We start from the raw sequence: 6,240 nt of genomic DNA on the forward strand, positions 1-6,240 counted from the left end.
TCTTCTTGTACAAAACCACATGGTCACGGGCTTTGATATTTGGTATGACGTAGCATCATCTAGTGGTCCTCTACCAAGATTGTTCAAATTATCCCCCTAGGGTCAAATATGGCCCCGCCCCGGGGGTCCCAAGTTTTACATAGACTTATATAGGAAAAAAAGTTTAAAAATTTTCTTGTCTGAAACCACAACACTTAGACCTTTGATATTTGGTTTGTAGCATTGTCTTATGGTCCTCAACCAAAATTGTTCAAATTATACCCCTTGGGTGAAAAGAGGCCCTGCCCTGGGGGTCCCAAGTTTTATATAGACTTGTATAGGAAAAAGCTGTCTGAAACCATACGACCTAGGCTTTTGATATTTGGTATGATGCATTGTCTAGTAGTCCTCTACCAAAACTTTTCAAATTATGCCCCTGGGGTTAAAAGAGGCCCCGCCCTGGTGTCACTTAGTTATTATGTGAGTTATATAGGAAAAATACTTAAAAAATCATCAGTCTGATCCTATTTCCAAGACTGTTTAATTATAATTAGCTGATGACCCCAAGTAATATGATGTCACTTGACTGTGACCTTGACCTACTGACCTACTTTCTTGTTTTTTTAAGATAAAGCCTTGAAATTTTGATGACATACACAGTTTTGCACACAAAACTGAATTTCATTGACCATGAATATGACCTACTGACTTTCTTAATATTTTATCATCAGTTTGACATTTGAAACATGTAGCTCATATTACTCAGGTGAGCGATCCAGGGTCATCATGACCCTCTTGTTTTCATTATACTATTACGCTTTAATGAAGGAAATATTACTCCATTCTACATTTTTACAAGTACATCTAATTCTATGAAATATGTATTTCTAAATTCTGAAAGTTATTGTTTTGAGCAAAAATAACTATATTTCCCTTTCTTGTTTAACATAACTTTTAGCTCAATAGGTCTCATTCCATGACTATTGAAATACTTTTAAATTACTAGAGCTATCACAAATGTAAGTAATGCCTTCACCTGGACTTCTTTGACATATATAGAAAAACAACACAAGACCATAATCCAGGAAATTAAAGAGCAGTTCAAACAAAAATTCCCTTTATGCACATCAAGGTATCAATATTGATCATTGCTGAGAGTTTGAATAAATTAAATGAAATAATGAATGAGGAATTCAGGTCTCAAGCATTTCTCTATATATCATATAGAGTGACTGCTATATTGCGTAAACGGCGTTCCATAAATATGATAAGCCAATCGCATATCAGTAAAAAATCGTGAAATCACCCATTCCCCATGTGCTACATTACTGTTGCTTTCCAATATACCTGCAGCCTCCAGGCCACACCTCCAGGCCAGGCCTCCAGGCCACAGGTAATCATTGTAAAGGTTGTGTTTGACAGATAGCTTCTTTTATTCCTTACCCACGCATTTATTTGCCACTTGCATTCCAATAAAACTGTTTCTATCACTTTAGATCTGTTAACTTTGGAATATCAGTTTCTTTTATCCTTTCGAAAGAAGTAAATATCTACATATAATGCATACTATGGAAAAGTAAATTGCAGTAAGTGAAAGGTTTATAGGGAGAGTGGTGATTAATGGATGGCTAGCCTTTCAGCCCCTTGGATCACATCTTCATATGTTTTTAGCTTGACTATTTAAATAATAAGGAGAGCTATCCTACTCGCCACAGTGTCGGCATCACGCCTTAGTTAAGTTTTTCATACCAGTCCACTTTTTGACAAAACCTTTTGACATATAGCTTTAAAACATTTAACACTTATAGACCATCACCATGTCAAGTTTTATGCAAGAGTATGTTACATGTAACTTAATAACTTCATCAAGGATTTTATCTGAATCATGGTCCCTTTAAACTTACAAATCATAGTTAAGTTTTTCGTATCAGTTCATATTTTGTCTAAACTGTTTGACATTATGACTTTGAAACTTTTATCACTTGTTTATTATAACAGTCTGTATTTGTAGGCAAGAGTACATAACTCTTTCAAGTATTTTGGCTGAATTATGGCCCTTTTTGGACTTGGAAATTGGTTCAGTTTTCATACAAGTCCACATTTTGTCAAAACTGTTTGACATGTGGCTTTGAAATTTAGAGTACTTGTTCATCGTCATGATCTCCATCAGTAGTCAAGGGTATGTAACTATGTCAAACATATTTGGCTGAATTTTGGCCCTTTTTGGACTTGGAAATCAGTTAAGTTTTTCGTACCATTCCATATTTTGTCTAAACAGTTTGACATATGGTTTTGAAACTGTGACCACTTGTTTACATCATAGTCTTCATAACTAGGACAAGGATTTTGGCTTAGCTCTGGCTCTTTTTTCACACAGAAATTAGAAATCTGAAAATCGCTGGTAATATTTTGACCCCATACTTACATCAGTTCTTTGAATAGTCAAGTGTACTGTCAACAGACACCTCTTGTATTTATGTAAAACCAGTTCTTGGTTTTGGCCGGGTTTTCAGAGAAAATCCAGCTTGTAGATAAGGTCTGTCCGGGCGGGCGGGCGGATGGATGGAATAAAGAATCTCATGTTAACCTTGTTGTTCATTAATTTTTAGCTCACCTGTCACAAAGTGACAAGGTGAGCTTTTGTGATCAAGCAGCGTCCGTCGTCTGTGCGTCCGTCAGTCCATAAACTTTTGCTTGTGACTACTCTAGAGGTCACATTTTTCATGGGATCTTTATGAAAGTTGGTCAGAATGTACATCTTGATGATATCTAGGTCAGGTTCGAAACTGGGTCATGTGCGGTCCAAAACTAGGTCAGTAGGTCTAAAAATAGAAAAACCTTGTGACCTCTCTAGAGGCCATACTTTTCAAAATTAGGTCACTAGGTTAAATCAAAGAAAAACGTTGTGTATGCAATAGAGGCTATATATTCCAATTGATCTTCCTGAAATTAAGTCAGAATGATTGCCTTGATGAAATCTAGGTCAAATTTGAATATGGGTCATCTAGGGTCAAAAAGTAGGTCACTAGGTCAAATCAAGGAAAAACCTTGTGTATGCGATAGAGGCTGTATTTTTCAATTGATTTTCATGAAATTTGGTCAGAATGGTTACCTTGATAAAATCTATATTAAGTTTGATTATGGGTCATCTTTGATCAAAAAGTAGGTCACTAGGTCAAATCAAAGAAAACCCTTCTGTATGCACTGAGGCTGTATTTTTCAATTGATCTTCATGAAATTTGGTCAGATTGATTGCCTTGATGAAATCTAGGTCAAGTTTGAATATGGGTCATCTGGGTCAAAAAGTAGGTCACTAGGTCAAATCAAAGAAAATCCTTGTGTATGCAATAGAGGCTAAATTTTTTCAACTGATCTTCATGAAATTTGGTCAGAATGATAGCCTTGATGAAATCTAGGTCAAGTTCGAATATGGGTCATCTGGGGTCAAAAACTAGGTCAATAGGTCAAATCAAAGAAAATACTTATTTATACTCAAGAGTTTTGCTCCAATTTTAATGATAATTGGTCAGAATATTTTATTCCATGAAATCACTAGGTCAAACATGTTTACACTGTTATGGTGTGTTATGTTGTGTTTCTCAGGTGAGTGACCTAGGGCCATCTTGGCCCTCTTGTTTATTGTATGCCTTTATTAGATTTTTAACTCATCACCTTATTTGGAAAAGCCTGCCAAAACGCCGTCAGGTGTTAGCTGCTTGTTCCTAGTTTTCCTAGGGTAAAGGACAAGAGAGTGATTCAAATATAAACTTAGACTTACCTCACAAATCAAATAGCATGGCAACAGTTAGTATGTTTGGATGAAACTGCAAAATTCTCTGAACTTAATGAACAGATCATAAGAGTTCACTACATATACGGAATATTCAAGAACACAGACTGACTTTATTATCTTTTATTATATTTATTTCACATTTTGGCAATATTCTAAATTTAGTCTATAAATAGTAACAAATGTTTCTAAATTTAGTAACAAACAGTATAAAACTGTACATTAGTTAACATTTTTCTAATATGTATATCCTGATGAAGGTTCATAGAAACCGAAAGTAGTTGATCTATAAATAAATACAGTTAAAACCTATCTGGTGTTCAAGCGTGTTGTCCGTCTATTTTAATTAATTCTTCGTTTTATATAAAGAAGTAACTTTTATGATGAAATTAAACTTTATTAGAAATATAAGGATAACTATTGCATTGCTTCATCTCATTAACTTCTTTGTTCATTATTCAGAACTGATCCTACTTTGTTTCTTAATATTCTTTAGAAACTGTGAATGGAAAATCATGTTTTCTGTTAGTTATTTTAAAGACAGTTATATTTAGCCCTTCACATGAATATTATACATTTGTTAGGCCTGTTACACAATGATTAGTTGTTTGGTATGTTGATTTGATCCAGTTCCTGGCTGTTGCATAAGACTTTAGTCCAGTAACATTGTTCAAGATTACAGAAGATAAATCATTTTCATTCTTTTTGTGAACACGTCTCGTACTTCTTGGAAATTTTTTCCCGAGTTGAAAAGAGGTATTAAGTCTGGCATTACTAGGGCAAGCAGTTTAAACACTTGTCCTATTGCTTTGGCAGCGTTTGAGGTAAAATTCTGAATCTGATTCATTGACATATTACCAGTATATAAGTTAATAAAAAAGTTATTACCACATATTTCAGGAAACTGCAAGCCCAGTAGCAATTTTAGTTTTTCTACCTCATCTCTCCATTTTCCAAACTTAACCACATTTTCTGGATAAGTCTTGCTGTAGAAAACACACTGATACAATTTTGGAACCCTTAATAGAACAGTTCCTCCTTCCCTTAAGCAGTCAGAAAGGAAGTTTATGACATTTTGTTTCTCCCTGCTATTTACAGCACCTCTTAAAAGATTTCTTTTGGGAATCATATAGTTTGGAAAGTGGTTATTTTCTAAACAGTATTTCATAAAATACAGCGATTTTTGTATTAGATTCACTATGAGATCTGGAGAAAGACTTTGTTGATGTGTTCCTTCCATTATCCAAAAGACTACGTTTTTAACAACATATGATGTTAGAGCTTTACATACTGGTTTTAAGACAGATTTTGCTACCAATTTTAACAAAACATACACTTTAATTTGTATATCGTTTAGACTAGCAATTAATTCTTTCTCAGCAGTAGTGTAACATATTCGCCATTCTAAGTCTTGTTGAATGCTTAGTTTATCACCAACAGGAACAAGATATCCTTCCATTCCTGAAATTTCTCTTACACACTCACTAGATGGCCAAGTGTAATGCCTTGTCCTATTTGCCCATTTACGCAAGTGTTCACTTCCATAGAACAATAAAGATGGAACAGCATCTCCTTCAGAATGAGACATTTTAAATGTCACAGCTGGACCATTGATAGTTGGTTCATTTTCTGCTCCACTATTTTCTTTATGGGTAGCCATCTTGATAAAATTAAAATAGAAACTTCTGAATTTTGTACTTGAAACATATGAATGTCCATCAGTAGAAGTTGCAGAGCCAGAAGTGCACATGCTTACCATTAAATGTAGATGAGTCACAACACCAGCTGTACGTAATGTACCTGTAAGAACAACCTTTGTATATCCAGGTGCTGTGTTAAAATGATCAGCTTCAAGAATAGTTAAGTTTTCAACAGTATCCCCTTGGTCAAGACAGATTATATCCTCAAAAACATGCATACAATCAACATCACTGCCTGACAGTTGTACACCTTCCCCGACACTTCCCACTGATATGATATGATATCTTAATATCTTTTGCTCTTTACTACTGATTTCCCTTGCTTTGGTTTCATAAGAACTTATTAAAGACCGAAAGCATACATTTTCTTTTTTAAACCCAAAGTTATTTAGTGTAGAAAAGATCAAAAGGGATAGATCTCTGTCATCTGTATTCGACATAGTGCACCAACAAGGGCTGTTTATGGTATGTCTAACATTGAAATTGTGTAAAGCTAAAAAATAGTAGTCGATCTGTGCTTGTATCGGACATGCTACAGTGACAGAACTGAGGTGCATGCATCCTAATTGAGTATTGCTGCTGAACAAAAGTAGTCTTGAGTACACGAAAAAAGGAGCAGGTGACCCAGTGCCCTTTTTGTCACACAACGAACGAAATGGACTCAAATTTTTAGTTGAGATCCTGTCCTGTGAAAATAGAAGAAAAGCTTGTAAAATATAGTGTATGGAATCAGTATTGCTGTTGCCTGTAGTTACTATTAGTATAGCGGTA

Source organism: Mercenaria mercenaria, chromosome 7, assembly GCF_021730395.1.
Source record: "Mercenaria mercenaria strain notata chromosome 7, MADL_Memer_1, whole genome shotgun sequence".
Lineage (NCBI taxonomy): Eukaryota > Metazoa > Mollusca > Bivalvia > Venerida > Veneridae > Mercenaria > Mercenaria mercenaria.